Source organism: Neofelis nebulosa, chromosome 11 (assembly GCF_028018385.1).
Source record: "Neofelis nebulosa isolate mNeoNeb1 chromosome 11, mNeoNeb1.pri, whole genome shotgun sequence".
Classification (NCBI taxonomy): domain Eukaryota; kingdom Metazoa; phylum Chordata; class Mammalia; order Carnivora; family Felidae; genus Neofelis; species Neofelis nebulosa.
The window spans coordinates 37,868,957-37,886,858 of record NC_080792.1 but is presented as its reverse complement, the minus strand read 5'-3'; the positions used below and the strand labels follow the sequence as shown (position 1 = coordinate 37,886,858).

General features: G+C 42.1%; 1 long non-coding RNA gene across 2 annotated transcripts in view; it reads left to right on the top strand.

Moving 5' to 3' along the window:
- Positions 1 to 17,902, top strand: part of LOC131490197 (uncharacterized) — a 71,040-nt gene that overhangs the window by 50,868 nt on the left and 2,270 nt on the right. For both annotated transcript variants that reach the window (XR_009250986.1, XR_009250985.1), the window contains one exon: positions 10,924 to 11,043. This is a non-coding gene — a long non-coding RNA (uncharacterized LOC131490197). The remainder of the gene's footprint in view (positions 1 to 10,923; positions 11,044 to 17,902) is intronic.

Sequence of the window (17,902 nt, the reverse complement as noted above, 5' to 3'; positions counted from 1 at the left end):
GACGACAGACTGTATCTCACTGGGCACATGCCACTCAGTCACTGGACTTGATTCCAGATTTCTAATTTTAGTTGTTAGGACTCTTTCCCAGAGGCTCCTTGCCTCACCTTCTGTGGTGGGTGTGCTTTCCTCGTGTCTGCTTTACCTTTTGCTCCCTTGGTCATGGTTCACACTCTTCCAGGTACACCCTGCTTGGCTGCCTCCAGCCCCACCCTAGGAAGGGTCTCCTGACTCAGTCCAGCTCCTGAAATATTTTACTTCGGAATCTAGAAAACACACTCCCACCCCCAGGTTTTCCTGGACCCAGAGTCAGGGTCAGGACCAGTTAGCCCTCACAGGGCATTAGATGAAATGATTCATTAGATCTTCCTTTGATCCTAAGGGAAATCTTGAAAAATGTCATACGCTCCTGACTGCCTTAGAAGCCAGTGCATTGGACACATTTTACCCTTTCTGCGAAAGCAAAGACATAATTACGATACCATAAAATCTTAGCACAGTTAGATTGCTCTTTGAGAGCATCTACTGCCCTCTTCTACAGAGAAGTAAGGAGATAGAAAACCCAGGAAAAGCCCCTGAAACATACCTGCCTGTAGAAGCATGTGCTTTCAGCTTGTTTCTCGTTTTTGCTTTTGTCATTTGACGTGTTCTTACTAAAGTAGAATGAAGACCTCAGCTCCAACCGTTTGAGCAGCAACATCCAGCAAAATTCATTTCTGGTTGAGAGATGCTGTTTTCTCTCTGCGAGTTTCTCTCTCCCCCATAGTAACTCGTCTTCACCACCACCAAAGCCCTCTGAGGTACACTTAAATCTACACTTATGTGTCACCTGGGCTTCCTGCCTGTGCAGACTCTCCCTCTTATTAGACTGCACTCCCCCTGAGAGAAGGAACATAACATCATAAACCTTGGCACCGAGGAGCTATAACATACCCGACCCTCAACAGACCTGCTCAAGCAGCTCTAAACTGCCTTTCAGCTTCCTGTCAGAATAGCCCAGATATTTCATCACTTCTAGAGGCCTGAACTCTCAGGCCCTGTGGAGAAGTGTCTTCTTGTCCCACAGCCAAGTTGTACAGAATGTGGTGCGCCTGGGTGGCTCAGTCAGTTAAGCATCCGACTTCGGCTCAGGTCGTGATCTCTTGCTTTATGAGTTCAAGCCCTGCATCAGGCTCTGCACTGGTGGTGTGGAGCCTGCTTGAGATTCTCTCTCTCTCCTCTCTCTCTGCCCCTTCCCCACTTGCTCCCTCCCATTCTCTCTCTTTCTCAAAATAAATAAACTTAAAAATAGTTATACAGAGTAAAATTCCTTATGTGAGATTTGTACTGACATATAGCTATGTTATAAGCAAATACCTGCAAAATCTCCATGGCTTAAAAGGACACTGTTTTATTTCTTACTCATACTCCAAGCATGTCATGGTCAGCTGGGGACTCTGCTTTGCTCTGTGTCACTCAAGAATGCAGGCTGACAGTCTCCCCGATGGGGATCATTGCCGTTGTTGTGATGGAGTGTATTAGTTTCTTTTAAGATTTTTTTTAAGTTTATTTTTGGTGGCGGGGGTGGGGAGGGAGAGAGAGCGAGAGAGAGCAAGGGAGGACAGAGAGCGAGGGAGACACAGGATCCCAAGCAGGCTCCACATTGTCAGCACAGAGCCCAATGTGGGGCTGGAACCCACAGAACTGTGAGATCATGACCTGATCATGACCTAATCTAGAGTTAGACGCTTAACCAACTGAGCCACCCAGGTGCCCCAAGTTTCTTATTGCTCCTATAACAAATTACCACAAATTTAAGTGGCTTAAAACAACACAGATTTACTGTCTTAGTTATGGGTGCCAAAGTCTGAAATAGACTAAAAACAAGGTGTTGGTAGAGCTGCTTTTCTCTTGGAGGCTTTAGGTGAGAATCTATTTCCTTCCTTTTCTACCTTCTAGAGGCCACCTGCATACCTTTTTCCATCTTCCATCAGAGCAATCAGTGTAGCATTCTCAAATCTCTTTCTTTCTCTCTGTTACCTCTGCTACCATTGGCACATCTTCTCTCACTCTAACTCTTCTGCCTACCTCTTATGAGGATCCTTGTGATTACACTGGACCCACCTGGAGAAACCAGGATAATCTCTTTACCTCAAGACCTTCAACTTAATCACATCTGCAGTATGTTTTCTCTCCTATGAAGTAATATATTCACAGGTTCCAAGGATTAAGAGGTGGACATCCTTGGGGGCTATTACTCAGTTTACCACACAGTGACATTGTCCAATCATACACAAGGATATATGCCTAGAAGCATTCATACTTCACACATTTCATTGGTCAATCAAGTCACATGGCCACATGTAACTTTTATGAAGCAGGAAGTATGATTTCTCGTATATAGAGAATGAAGAGAATAAGAAGAAACACCTTCAGTTCTTCTTCAGGATTAGGATGAAGAAGAATACAAAGGGCCTTCAGTACCAGGATAGCAACAAAATGAATCTAGATGAACTAAGAATCCAACACTTCTATTTGGTGAATGAGTTGTAGATACAGGGAAGCCCTGATTAACTGAATTTAGGTGGAGATTGTTAAGCCAGAGCCCCAGCTGAAGCAAGCACCTGGCCTGGTGCAGATAGGTGTAAGAGCAGGCCTGCTATAGAAGAAGGCATTGTGGGTGGGAGGCAGCCAAGCTTTAAATGACAGGGTATCATTAAACAAAAGAAAACAAACATAAACCCATAAACCCAAGAAGCTGAGCAAGCCAAAAACAGAATAGATATAAAGAAAATCACACTCAGTCACTTTGTAGTCAAAATGCTGACAACAAAGTTAAAGAAAAATCTTAAAAGAAGCAAGAGGAAAAGGACACATTATATACATACAAAATTAAAGCTGACGTCCCATCAGAAACCATGGAGGTCAGAAGAGAGTGGAACAAAACCTCTTAAGTGCCATAAGAAAAACGCTTGCAAGTTAGGATCAGTAACTTACTGATATCTTATCTTACAAAATTAAGGTAAAATGAGACTTTTTTAGATTTAAAAAAAAGCTGAGAATCATCTCTGTAAAGTTCACACTACAAGAAATGTAAAGGGGCAACTGGGTGGCTCAATCGGTTAAGCATCCAATTCTTGATTTCAGCTCAGGTCATGATCTTGTGGATCATGGGTTCAAACCCCACACTGGGCTCCATACTAACAGTGTGGAACTTACTTGGGATTCTCTCCCTCTCTCTCTACCTGTCTCTTGCTTGCATTCTCTCTCTCTCAAAATAAATAAATAAACTTAAAAAAAAAAAAAAGAAAGAAATGTAAAAAGGTCCTTAAGGTTGATAGAAAGTAATACCAGGTCGAGTAAATTAACAACAGAGAAAACAAAAATTTCATCAGGAATAAGAGGGGGTTTCACTAGCAATCCTGCAGGCATAAAGGGTTAATAAAAATAATGAAGAGTTTTGAGCAATTTTATGCTAAAAAATACTAACAAGTTAGATAAACAAATTTCTTGAAAAAAACTTATCAAAACTGACATAGGAAGAAATAGAAAATCTGAAAATTTCCATGATTTTTAAAATTGAGTGTGCAACTAAAATCCTTTTATGATTGAAACCTTTTTTCAGTCACAGATGGTTACACTGGTAAATTCTATCAAACTTGCAAGGAAAAAATTATACTGATCATACACAGACTGTTTTAGAGAATAGAAGAGGAAACCATGTCCCAATTTTTAAATTTTTTGGCTACCCTAACCCTAATACCAAAAGCATACAAAGACATTACCAGAAGAGAAAACCACAGACCAATATCCCTCATGAACACAGACACAAACATCCTTAACAAAATAATAGCAAATTCAGCCTAGCATTCTTTGTAAAAAGGGTAATACAACATGACCAAAATCTGGGAATTTTTCCCAGGAATGTAAGGTTGTTTTAGTTTTTTAATATCAATCAATATAATTCATCACATTCTCAGAATAAAAGAAAAATCATATGACCATCTCAATAGGTATAGAAAAAGCATTTTACAAAATTTAGTACTTCTTCATGATAAAAAGTCTCAGCATACTAGGAATAACAAAGGAACTTCCTCAACCTGGTAGAGGGAACTTCAAAAAACCTACAGTTAACAGCATACATAATGATGAAAGATTGGAAATTTCACCTTAAGATGAAGAGCAAGGCAAGGTTGTCTACTCTCACCACTTCTATTCAACGTTGTACTGGAGATCACTATTCACTGGAACAATAGGGCCAAAGAAAACAGGCATAAAGATTGGAAAGTAGAAATTAAAACTATTTAGACTAAGGAGTGAATTTAGCAAGGTCTAGAATACAAAATCAATACACAAATATAAAATATAAATTGTATTTCTATATACTTTGCAGCAAACAAAAAATTAAAAATACTGTTTCATAAAAAGGGTCAGAGGGAACATGTTGGGGTATTGGAATCATGTTCATGATGGTGGTAATACACAGTCTGAAAATAAAGAAAGCAATTCCATTACAAAAGCATGAAAAGAATAACATACATAGGAATAAATTTAACCAAGTAGGCCAAAGACTTGTATGCTGAAAACTACAAAACATTGCTGAAAGAAGTTAAAGTAGACCTCAGTAAGTAGAAAGACATCCCATTTTCATGGATTGTAAGACTTAATGTTGTTACACTGACAGTACTATCTGAAAACAATATGTAGAGTCAATGCAATCCCTATACAAATCCCAATAACATTTTTTTTACAGAAATAGAAAAAAAGCTTAAAATTTAGATGGAATCTTAAGAGTTTCCAAATTGCCAAAATAAACTTGAAAAGAACAAAATTGAAGGACACACTTCTTGATTTCAAATGAAAAGACATTTCCCCCACAAAGATATGCAAATAGCCAACAAGCACATAAAAAGATGCTTAACATCATTAGTCATCAGAGAAATGAAAATCAAAATCACAGTATCACTTCTCACCCACTAAGATAGCTATGATAATTACAAAAAGCAGCAATAGAAAATAAACTCTGTCGGAGAGTATTGAAGAAAAATTGGAATTGTCATGCATGGCTGGTGGGAATTTAAATTATGCAGCCACTGTGGAAAACAGTTTGATGGTTCCTGAAAAAGTTAAACATAGAATTACCAAATGATTCAGCAATTCTCCTTCTAGATATATACCCAAAAGAATTGGGAAAAAAGTATTCAAACAAAAACTTGTACGTGAGTGCTCATAGTAGCACTAGGTGATGAACTATAGGTCCCTCAGCTGATGAACGGAAAACAAAATGTGGTTGATCCGTACATACTATGGGATATTATTCAGCCATAAAAAGACTGAAGTACTGATACTGATACTGTAGATGGATGAACCTCAAAAACATTATGCTAAGTGAAAGGAGCCAGATACAAAAGGTTACATATTACATGATTCCATTTATGGAAAACATCCAGAATAGGTAAATCCATAGATACAGAAAGTATAGTATAGTATTGTATAGTATAGTATACAGAAAGTATGGCCAGGGGCTGGGAAGAAGAAGAAATAGATACTGCTAATGGATAGAGTTTTAGGTAGGGGATTATGGAAATGTTCTAAAATTACATAGAGGTGGTGGTTGCACAACATTGTGAGTATACTAGAAATCACTGAATGGTTCAATTTTAAAAGGTCTTTATTGTACATATATTCTATCTCAATTTTTTAAGTTCCATGCAAAATGGAATTTTTTTGCACACCAAAAAAGTGAATACTACCCCTATATTAGAATGGCTGAAATCCAGAATGCAGGCAAAGATGAGGAGTAGCAGGAATTATCATTCACTGCTGGTGGGAATGCAAATTGGTACTGTTACTTTGGAAGACAGTTTAATAGTTTCTTACAAAACATGCTACATGATCCAGCAGTCATGCTCTCTGGTATTTACCCAAAGCAGTTGAAAACGTATGTCCACAAAAAACCTGCACATGGATGTTTATATCAGCTTTATTCATAATTGCCCAAACTTGAAAGCCACCAAGATGACCTTCAGTGGGTAAATAGGTAAATAAGCTGTGGTTCATTCAGACAATGCAATATTATTTATTACTAAAAAGAAATGAGTGGGTTAAAAATGAGCCATGGTAAGAAATGGAAGAAACTTAAATGCATATTACTAAGTGAAAGATGCCAATCTGAAAAGGCTTCGTATAACCCCAACTATATGACATTCAGAACATGCAAAACTATGGAGACAGTAAAAAGATGAGAGGTTGCCAGGGGTTTGGGGGAGAGTAGAGATGAATGGGCAGAGCACAGAGGATTTTCAGGGCAGTGAAAATACTCTGTACCCACAGTGAAGGATACGTGTCATTATATGCATTGATACGAGCCCTAACGTCATACTCAAAATAATCAGTTCAAGATGAATAATAAATATAAATAGAGAAGGGAAACTGATGGTTCTAAAAGAGAGCATAGGGGAATATCTTCATGACCTTGAGGAAGGCAAAGGTTTCTTAGAATACAACAAACACTAATTGTACACAAAAATCGTGATCAAAAAAGGGCATCAAAATAAAAATTCAGCTCACCTAGAGATACCATTCAGAGAACACAAGGAATGAGTAGCCCTGATGATGACTACAGCCGCAGCAGCTTTTGCTTGCTTCCCAACGTCCCCTTCCAAAGGCTTAGACCACATAAAAGAACTTGTGACTCCCATCTATTTCTTCTCTTACTTAGATTGATAGGTTGACAGTTTGTAAAGGATGTGTCTGGCCCTGACCAGTTCAAGGGCTTTCCTGTCTAACACTGGTTTCAGGAGCACAGTGTAGTGATTCGACAAGTTTGTACATTATGCTGTGCTCACAAGTGTAGCTCCCATCTGTCATCTTGCAATGCTATCACAGTACCGTTGACTACATTCCCTATGCTGTACCTTTTACCCCAGTGACTTCTTCATTCCATAAGTGAAAGCCTGTATCCCCCACTCCACTCCATCCATTTTGCCCACCCCCCCCCCCCACCATCCTCCCCTCTGGCAACCATCAGTTCATTTTCTGTATTTATGGATCTATTTCTGCTACTTGTTTTGTTTTTTAGATTCCACATATAAGTGAAATCATATGGCATTTGTCTTTCTCTCTCTGACTTATTTCACTTAACATAATACTTCTGGGTCCATCCATGTTGTCGCAAATGGCAAAATCTCATCCTTTTTCATGATTGAGTGATAGTCCATCATATATATGCCACATCTTCTTTATTCATTCATCTATGTATGGACACTTGGATAGCTTCTGTACATGAACTATTTATTGTAAATGATAGTGCAATAAACATAGAAGTGCATATATTTTTTCAAATTAATGTTTTTGTTTTCTTTGGGTAAATACCCAGTAGTGGAATTACTCAATCATGTGCTATTTCTATTGTTAATTTTTTAAGGACCCTCCATACTGTTTTCCACAGTGGCTGTACCAATATACATTCCCACCAGCAGTGTGTGAGGGTTCCTTTTTCTCCACTTCCTCGTCCACCCTTGTTATTTCTTGTTTTTTTGATTCTAGCTATTATCAACCTTGTTTTTAATATTCAGTTGGTAGACAGTGTGCCTGGGTGGCTCAGTAGGTTAAGTGTCCAACTTTGGCTCCAGTCATGATCTCGCAAGTCTTGTGAGTTCGAGACCCACATCAGGCTCTGTGCTGATAGCTTGGAGCCTGGAGCCTGCTTGGGATTCTGTGTCTCCCTTCCTTTCTGCCCCTCTCCTGCTTGTGTTCTGTCTCTCTGTGTCTCAAAAATAAATAAACATTAAAAAAAATTTTTTTAAATATTCAATTGGTAGCCAAGTTACAGGTGCAAAAGTCCTTCTTAAGAATCACATTTTGAATATCATAATGAAACTGACAGTTCTGAAACTGCCTGCATACCTCAGCTTGCTCAAGAAGCATCTTCTGTAAAGTTTTATACTGTGACTACTAAGGCACCTCATACATGTAGCATCTCACAAAATTGTTTTACATGGAATTTCACATAAGCTGCACAATATTCAGGGATTATTACCTTCATTTTCAGATGAGCACATTAAGATTTCTGAACATTCTTGGGACGCCTGGGTGGCTCAGTCGGTTAAGCATCCAACTTTGGCTCAGGTCATGATCTCACAGTCCGTGAGTTCGAGTCCCGCGTTGGGCTCTGGGTTCACAGCTCAGAGCCTGGAGCCTGCTTCGGATTCTGTGTCTCCCTCTCACTCTGCCCCTCCCCTGCTCACACTCTGTCTCTCTTTCTCTCTCTCTGTCCCTCAAAAATGAATAAACGTTAAAAAAAATTAAAAAATAAAAAAGATTTCTGACCATTCTTGAAACCTACCCTAGCAAGTAAAGGCCTGGAGCTTAAACCCAGATCTCAGCCTCCAAATCCAGCACTTCCCACTTCACTGTCAGGCCTGGCTATAAAATGATGTTGAAATTATTATCAGTCAGTAATTCTGCTTTGTCAGCATGGGGATGAGTCCATGTGCAGAGAATGTTTCGCAGAATTTACAGCAGAGTGGCAAAAACAATCGGACATCACAGCACGACCGTGTGCAGTGTGAGTTGCCAACGTGGAGCTCACAGGGGCTCTAGGAAACCTCAGATGTTGCTTTATGGGGAAAAGCAGCACTAGACGTCCAAATAGGAGCAGACCAGCCAGGCTTGCTTAAACTGTGGATCACTAGTCACCAGGAGAGCGGAACTGAGCAAACTGTCTAAAGAGAGAATCTCCTCAGGCCACCGCTCTGGGTGGGGGGTTGCTCAGAAATGAGCTTTAAGATATTGCAGTCACTCATTTGCGCTGCAGCTTTTTGACTGGCTGATTGTTCTGAGCCTTCTAATTCTTGTTTCATATTGAAATGCCAAAGCCATTGCTAACTAAATGAGACAGACTGTGAGGAGCGTTTGACAAAGGATGGGGCGTCCAGAGGACTCATTGAAAGTCATGCTGGCAGCCTTCCTGGTTTTCTGTCCTGACTCCTACACTGGGGAAGAGTACGTGCTGCACAGGGAAGAACAGGAAACCAGGAAGAAGCTGGCAAAGGGTAAAAAATAGGGGGACAGGACTGAGGTGTGAAGAAGCCCAGAAGCAAGAGAGCTGGAGAGATAGATGCTAGTATTTCAGAGGTGGGGCAGGTACACGTGACGGGGCTTGTGGTGTGTCTGTCAGTGTTTCAAAGGCACTTGCCAGCCTGTTTGTTTTCCATCCAACAGAAAGTGTTCCACAACTTAATTCCACGATGGTAGAATGATGTCTTATGTGCCACACAGGCAAATGAAGGCACTAGTATTTGAGATATTTCTACAAAGGACAACAAAAGCTTCTCCCCACTTCCCTTTGATAATCTCTCTCATCTTCTCAAATCCTACCGTTCCCCATAAAACAACAGCACAAGAAACACATGATGGATGAAATCAGAGTAACATGTATTTACAGCCTCTATTATTTACAGTAACACAAATTACTCCAGGAAACAATGTGCCAGACTTTGCATGTACACAATAAGTTGAGGAATCTGCTTATTTGGTTTTGTTGCATCTAGCTATTCCTGGAAATTAGTGCTTCATTACCACAATTCCTACAAGGTAGAATATGGTGGAGTCGGTGAGCATTCTGGGTCCTTTCCAAAAATGCTTTGTAGGGAAGTTCTGCAAATAATATTATTACTTCAGGGAGAAACAATTTTGGCAAAAATTTCCTTTTTTCAAGTCATACCAAGTAACATATTACTCTTTGTGGTTTCTTTTTTTTAAGTTTATTTATTTTTGAGAGAGAGACAGACTGTGAGCTGGGAAGGGGCAGAGAGAGAGGGGGACACAGAATCCGAAGCAGGCAGGCTCTGAGCTGTTAGCACAGAGCCCGACATGGGGCTCGAGCCCACAAGCTGTGCGATCATGGCCTGAGCAGAAGTCAGACGCTTAACCAACTGAGCCACCCAGGCACCCCAATAACATATTACTCTTTGAATTAGAAACAAATAAAACCATAATTTTTTTTTTCATCTGCATCTTTTTTTTTCAAGTTAGTTAACATACATACAGTGTAGTCTTCGCTTCAGGGATAGAACCCAGTGATTCATCTCTTACATATGACACCCAGTGCTCATCCCAACAAGTGCCCTCCTTAATGCCCATCACCCATTTAACCCACCGACCCCCACTCCCAGAAACCCTCAGTTTGTTCTCATGGTTTACCTCCCTCTATGTTTTTGTCTTATTTTTCCTTCCCTTCCCCTGTTCATCTGTTGATTTTGTCAAATTCCACATATGAGTGATATCATATGATATCTTTCTCTGGCTGACTTATTTCCTTAGCATCATACCCTCCAGTTCCATCCACATTGTTGCAAATGGCAAGATTTTATTCTTTTTCATCACCGAGTAGTATTCCATTGTATATATAAACCACATCTTCTTTATCCATTCATCACTCGATGGAAATTTGCACTCTTTCCATAATTTGGCTCTTTCAAACCAGAATTTTTAAAGTAAATTGATCATGGATTGTATAGTACATATTTGAAACAGCAGTAAAGAAGACTGAAGTGGGTAGGTTTCACTTAGGAACTAGCTGATACTTTCTCATGCCTATAGTTTGAAAGGCAGCATTGAGGATCCATGCATAAAATCATCTTCAGTGATATGTGGTCCAGCAGCTGCTGTCCCATTGGGGGTTTTAGGATGACGTTTGTAAAAAGCTTTATTTTTAAAATAAACTTTTAATTCCAGGACAGTTTTACATGTACAGAAAATTGCAAAGATAAAGAGTAGCCACATAAACCTACATGCAGTTTCCTTGATTATTAACTTCTTATGTTAACATGGTATATTTCCTAGAATTAATGAACCAATGTTGATACATTATTTTTAATTAAAGCCCATACCTTCTTCAGATTTCCTTAGTTTTTGCTTAATGCCCTTTTTCTGTTTCAGGATCCCACTTAGGATACCATGTTACATTTAGTCATCCTGTCTTCTTAGGCCCCTCTCCACTGTGATGCTTCCTCAGACTTTTCTGGTTTTTGATGACCTGGACCATTGTGAGGAGTGCTGGTAAGTTGTTTTGTAGAACATCACTCAATTGGGATTTGTCTGAGGTTTTTCTCATAAATGGACTGAGCTTGTTAGATTTTGGAAGAAAGACCACAGAGGTGAAGCACTATTCTCATCACGTCTTATCAAGAGCATGTGCCATCACTGTGATTTACCACGGTGGAAGTTAATAGGATGATGTTGCCTCACTGGGGAAGTGAAGAGCTCCCTGAAGGCTAGGCCAGAACCCCAGTCCCCATGTGTGTGTAGTAGAGGTAGTTGGGGAGGGGCCTGAACTCCAGACTCCACGACAGAATTAAGAATTGGAGAAACCTGATGAGGCAGGCACCTATTACCTCCCAGGAATCCCCGGTGATTTACTCTGTTGAGTGACAAAATTTCTTCCAAGGTGGGAGCAGGTGTCTGTGCCCAGTCCCACCTGGATGCCCAGGAAGGGTTTTGACTGTGCTGCAAGGAAGCCTGGTTATTGGGAGAGGGAGGTTCAGGGGATGGGGGTGGGGGTTGGTGGTTCAGGTGGGAGTCATTTATGAATAAGGATATTTGCTTAGCAGGCAGAGGCTATGTTTAAAATGTGAGTCCACTTAAAGGAGCATCCTAAGTAAATCAAGGCACAAGCATCAAACAGATATGCCACAAATCAGTCTGGTAGGAGAAACGTGCCTGAGGTTTGAGTCCACGGGTTGGGAGCTACAGAGCATGGAGCACCCAGGCTACCCTGAAAAGGAGTCAGCAGAGCTATGGAAGGCAGGGCTCTGGAAGGCAGGAGCTATGTAGTGAAGCTGTCTGTACAAGGCACTGGATGTAGCCATACCTCCTTCCCAATCTCCCCTGTGCCATTGTGGTGCAGGGTTAGCATTTCCACTCCTCTCTTTGCTGACACCCAAGGACTCTGCTTGGCATGCAGGCCAGAATTCTCTCAGGCTGTGGGTTTCCACATATGCTCCTGCATGGAAAGTCCCCAGTCTGCTCCAGGATGTCCTCTGCAGTGCCCCATCCTGTCTTCCTTATCGCAGCTGCAGGCAGCCCGCGCCACATCCCGCCTGCCTGAGTCACGCTCCAGGCCACAGGCTGCCTTTCCTCCAGCTTGGCCTAGGGACCAGCCACTGTCCATTCCATTTGTGGCTTGTCCCTTTATTCTTTAAAAATACTACAAATTTATTTTTACTGCCTACATGAAATGGCTATTTATTATCCAAAGAAAATTTTCCATACTTAAGTTGTCCTCTTTCCTTTTCTACCCTCCTGCTTAAGATCTAGCCTATCCCATCCCTACTGGGCCTCACTAATTACAACATTATTTTTCTTTTCTATTTAAAAATTTCTTTTTTAACATTTATTTATTTTTTAGAGACAGAGTGAGACAGAGCACAAGCAGGGGAAGAGGGGCAGAGAGAGAAGGAGACACAGAATCTGAAGCAGCCTCCAGGCTCTGAGCAAGTGTTCAGCACAGAGCCCGACACGGGGCTTGAACCCACGAACTGCGAGATCATGACCTGAGCCAAAGTCAGTCACCTAACCGACTGAGCTACCCAGATGCCCCAATTACAACATTATTTGTATACTTCTTTTTCCCTAGTTTTCCTTGACAGTTACAACTGTCAAAAGTCTAGTGTGTCCTTTTAGGGTTGGTCCATGCACTTCCTAACCACCAATCAGTGCACTCCTAACCTACTCCTTATCAGTGTCTTACCTCCTTGGCCACCTTACTAACCCTCCTATGACAGCAGGCTTCCATTCATCACATGAATGTGTGAATGCATGAAAACGAACAAGGTTAATAATACCAAGTGTCTAAACCAGGTGATTTTTAATTTGTTGAATTGACCAGAAATTTTGAGACCAGATGGATCTTATTTATCTTAAATTATTGCCAGGCCCCTGGAATCATGTCACATTGTATTTCAAGTTTGGACATAGGACATAGGACATAATCTGGGGCTGAGTTTTGTGCCAATTACTAGATTCTAGAGAGGCAAAAAGAATGCCAATCGTTTTAGAAAGTTTATGGGAGGAAAACTTAAAATTAAAAACATTCTCAAAAATCAGAAAAATATCTCATGAACTATAAAAAAATTTCCTCATGGCCATTGACATTTTACCCAGGAATGACGGTAATACTGCCTCCTCTCCCCACAGCATAACTTAAGTCAATGTGGATTTATTCCAAGCACTCTTAAGAACTGTTCTATAAATATGGAATGCCCATTATGCATCAGACAAGAGTACTAGTAATTTCTAGTCATTTCCCCCCGTGAAAAGGAAATAATCCCTGGTTTATTCACTTTTACTGGCCCTATCGTGGGCCAGACACTGCTCAGCGTCAGACGTCCTGCCCTTGAAGACCTCAGCCTGGTGACTGTGCCAGGCAACAAACACAGAGCCTGTGCACTTTGGATTCTGGGACAGGGAAGACATGGGGAAGCTTTCTGGCAGAGCTAACTACTAGGCTAAGTGCTGAGGGATAAGAGAGCTCTCCAAGCAATACGAGACAGGGAATGAACTTGCCACGTTGTGGGAAATGAACGTTGTGTTCAATGCAACTTATGTGAAAGGAGACATTAGGCCAGGAGTACTTCTGGGTATGAAAAAGCCCTCCTCCACATCCAGGACGTGGCCCTGTGAAGCTAGATGCAAAGTCTCAGTCCCTTCATCAGGATCTGCTCTCCAGCAAGCGGCAAGGCTTGCTGAATGGGGATTCCAGAGAAGCCAGGCACATTCTCCTAGACACCTTTCTTCTTCCCAGCTGCCTCATGGCCAGCTTGGACCATGACACCTATGCAGCCGTGGGCACACTGTCCAACATCCCTGTGCCTTAGTTTCCTTCCTGGTTAAAGTGGGAGCATGAAGCTGCCCTATTGGAAGCTGTTTCTTTGGGTTCTTCTGCCAGCTCTTGTAAAATGCAAATACTGCTGGGCAGAGCGCCTAACTGAGTTAATGCTGGCCTCAGCATCATGTCTCTCTGGTAGCAAGAGAGCATTTGCCTGTACTGGTGGGGGGTGCGTGGACAGAATGGGATTGGGCCCCTCCTTATAGAAGGGACCTGCACAGCGAAAGGTGCAGGGCTCCTGGAGAGGGAGGGAGAGGCACTAGAGCCTTTCTTATGGCCCTGCCGGTCCCCATTTACTCTGATTTAAAAGACAAAACAAAAACTATAGTTTCTGGAATGATGATGGGTCACAGCCATAAATAGAAGACATCTTACCACTTATTGCTCCCACCCTCCCTCCCTTAATTTAAGCAATGACTCATAAGGCAACAAAATAAAAGTTTAAATAAAAATCACATCTGACAAAGCCAATTGAGCATTTTTTGTCTAGCTGTTGGTTTTCACTCAAACGTTTGTAAAGCATGTAAGATGAACAAGTCTCACTGCTAGGTGTGGTAATACCGACAAAAGCTAGTTTAAATTAAATGTGTCCACCCTTTAGGGAAAGTGCATTGGCCAGGATTCTCTAGAGACAGAGCCAGTAGAACGTGCGTATATATGGAGAGAAAGCGATTTATTTTAAGGAATTTGACTCACATGATTATGGGGCTGGCAAGTCTGAAATTTGAATGGCAGGCCAGCAGGCTAGAGATCCAGGGTAGAGTTGATAACTGAGTCCAAAGGCAGCCTTGAGGTAGAATTCTCTCTTCTTGGGTGGTCCTCAGTCTTTTACGGCCTTCAACTGATTAGATGAGGCCCGCTCATGTTATGAGGAATAATATACTTTATCCCAAGTCTACTGGTTTAAATAATAATGTCATCTAAAAAATACCCTCACAGCAAATCTAGACTATTGTTTGACTGGATGCCTGGGTATGGTGGCTTAGCCAGGTTGCACATAAAATTAACCATCTCAGAATATTAATTACACGAGAATGTACACTTATGTGGTGTTCTCATGTTACATCCAGGCAGGGTCCGTGTGCTCCTTCTTGCTGTCCTCAGGTGGCTCCACACCAACCTTCTCCTGCCAGAGGAAGCAGGGGCTGAAAGGAACCCTGTATGTGGGTGGAGGGGGCCTGTGGGAGCCTGGCTCACTGCCCTCCCTGCCTCCTAGGAGCTGTGCAGTTATGCTCCTTGAATTTCAGGTCCCTCAGGTATGAGGTGGATATGCTGCTGTACCTGCCTTGTAGGACTGCCATGGGCATTGAATGAAAATAACAGGGAGTGGGGGTGTGCTCTATATTCCATTAGGTGTGGTCATTGTGCAGTCAGAAGGAGTTAGCGCACCCCGACATAGAGCAGGATGGAGAGGGTCTCGTGTCCTCATGGGTGGGGGCTCCTGAGGGACCGAGGAAGTCTGGGAAGGAGGGTCCCGCCTCAGGGATGAGCCCGAGTTCCATGGGAAAGTACATACTCCCAACCCGGAGCTCCTAAATTGATTTGTTTACTCTTTTAACATTACTATGTGCTCTTCCCCAAAATTCCAGGATTTCAGAGTAGAAAGTATAAGGGTCCCCTTCTTCATAACTCCTACCCCAAATCCACTCCCTTCTCCAAAGGAGACTATTCACTCCTTGTCATGAATCTTTTCACATCCTTTCTTATTGATGTTTTTGGTTACTACAAAAGTGGGGTGCATCTACGATTTTGTGATTTTTGTTTTCACTTAGCAAACTACCATTTGTGGTTTTCATATCTAAATCTGACTTTTTGTATATTGTGGGTTTTTTTCTATTAGAGAAAAAAGATAAAGAAGGAAAATACATAAAAGGATTCTTGCAGTTAAAGATGAACCTTACCATAGGCCTAGGAAATCAGCTTTCTGACAGAGAACATCCACACTGTTCAGCCACCTTCTCTGAGAAGGGCCCTGGCCCAGGCGGTGCTACTATGAGGGCTTGGCCTTGCTGTCCCAGGCCCGTCCGTGCACCCATGAGTCCCCATGTGTACATTTCATTCCTAGAGTGTTGTCTTGCCTTTCTCTTATGCTCCTGTGACCACGTTTGCCTCTGAGGCTGAGCCAAAGCTGTTGGCCCCCTGCCATTCCAGAAGCAAAGAGACAGCGGCATCAAATTTGAGGAAAAATGGTAATGAGTGGCACAATACTTAGGTTATGTTTCTTTGCAGAACTTTCCAGACAAGCAAGCAAGGAGTTTGAGGGAATAGTGCTAATGTATACTTTTGGGACACCTCATTTTCAAGGTCTGATATTGTCTCTAAAGGGACTTTTTCTTTGAAAAGACCAGAAACTGTCATCTTTATCTCTAGTTAGCAGTTTCCTCCACAGTTGTTATTAGGGGAGATATCAGTCACCAAGTCCTTGGTAGGATCTCGGGGAAAAAAACCCTTGCAGTATTCCGTATCACAAAGCCCCAGGCCATGCCCTTCTGCATCCACACTGGAAAGATCCAAGGCTCTGAGGCCCCCGGGCTGGTGGAGGTGACTCATCTTTCTGACCCTGAGTGGAAGACAGTGGCGTGTTTGGTGCACACGGTGTGCCTGTCAGCAGTCAGCATCCTGTTGGCCAGGAAAACACTACCTCTTCCTGGGAAAGGCTTTGTGTGCAGCTGAGACAGAAGCACCAGTGGACAGAGGCCACTGAGTCATAGAAGAAAACCTGGCTGAATCCAGGGGGTCTGTGTTTGCCGTGGGAAGAAAGCTGCCCCATTTTCACACCCCACCCTGCCACCAAAACAAGTAGACAACTTACCCCTTTTCTGTGTTTAAGGATTTTATGGTCCATTAGTACAGGGAGACTATGGTAGCACACATGTGAATACCAAGGGAGGCATAAAGCAGTAATTATTCTGAAGAGCCCCAGTGGGTACTTTCTGTCGGCCCCTCCTTTCCCTGTTACTCTGACGGAGCTCGTTCATCAGAGTCCTCTACTATCCACCCCCATGACTCTTCTCTTCCCCTGGCCTCAGTCACAGATGGCTTATTGACTTAGCTAGCTATTTACTCAGTCCCTTGCACCATAAAAAAAATTGAGCCAGCTTATAAAAATACACAGAATAGAAGATGGAATAAATGACCAAGATAAGCAATGAAGAAGACAAGGAAACAGTCGATAGAGCCAGCAGGAATATGAGGACACAGAAGTGTCTATCATATGATGTTCAGTTACTAGAAGTGGGCTGCAAATATGGATCTAAGAGTCTGAGGAGTCAAAGAAAAGAGAAAAAGTAATCAGGCAGAAGGAGTACATCGGTGAGTTAGGAAAAGATCCCCCTTTCTAAAGCAGAGCCGGGAGGGAGGTGAGTGATCACAGTTCACACATGCCAGGCACATGGGCCAGAAACTGAGTTAAATGCTCTTCTGACATTTTCTCCTTCGATCCTGGCAACTGTGGGGTAGATACTATTGTGATCCTCATTTTACAGATTAGAACACGAAGAATTTGGGAGTAAGTTAGTAATTTGCCCAAAACCAGAAAGTTAGTCAGTTATAGAAGAGATTCAAACCCAGGCTGTCAGGCTCTGTGTGTGGGGGCCAAACCAGGAAGTTCACCCTTCAGGGCAGTAGGGGAGCCCCAGGGAGAGATTTCTGTATCAGATGCAGTAGCGATTTTTGTAGGGCTGTGTCTCTTTACCACTTTCAATGCAGTTCCTTAATACAGGCACAAAAACATAAGTGCAATTGAAATTCCGTGAAAGGAATTCCTTGAACCATAGCTGTCCATGTGCTTAGTTCTTTGATGATCTAATTTCTTTATCTGTGTACACGTATAAATATTATAGATTCTATTGGGAAGTAGATCAGTTGCTCTAATGCATCCCAAACCCACTCTAGTACAAATTATTTATACACCAGGAGAAACTTGAAGCTGATGTCTTTGGCCCCACTACTCCCGAGCCTACCTCAGGAGCTGCTCTTCCAGCATGTTGGGATGCCGGAGTGCACTGAAGGGCAACTTCACCTGCCTTGTGG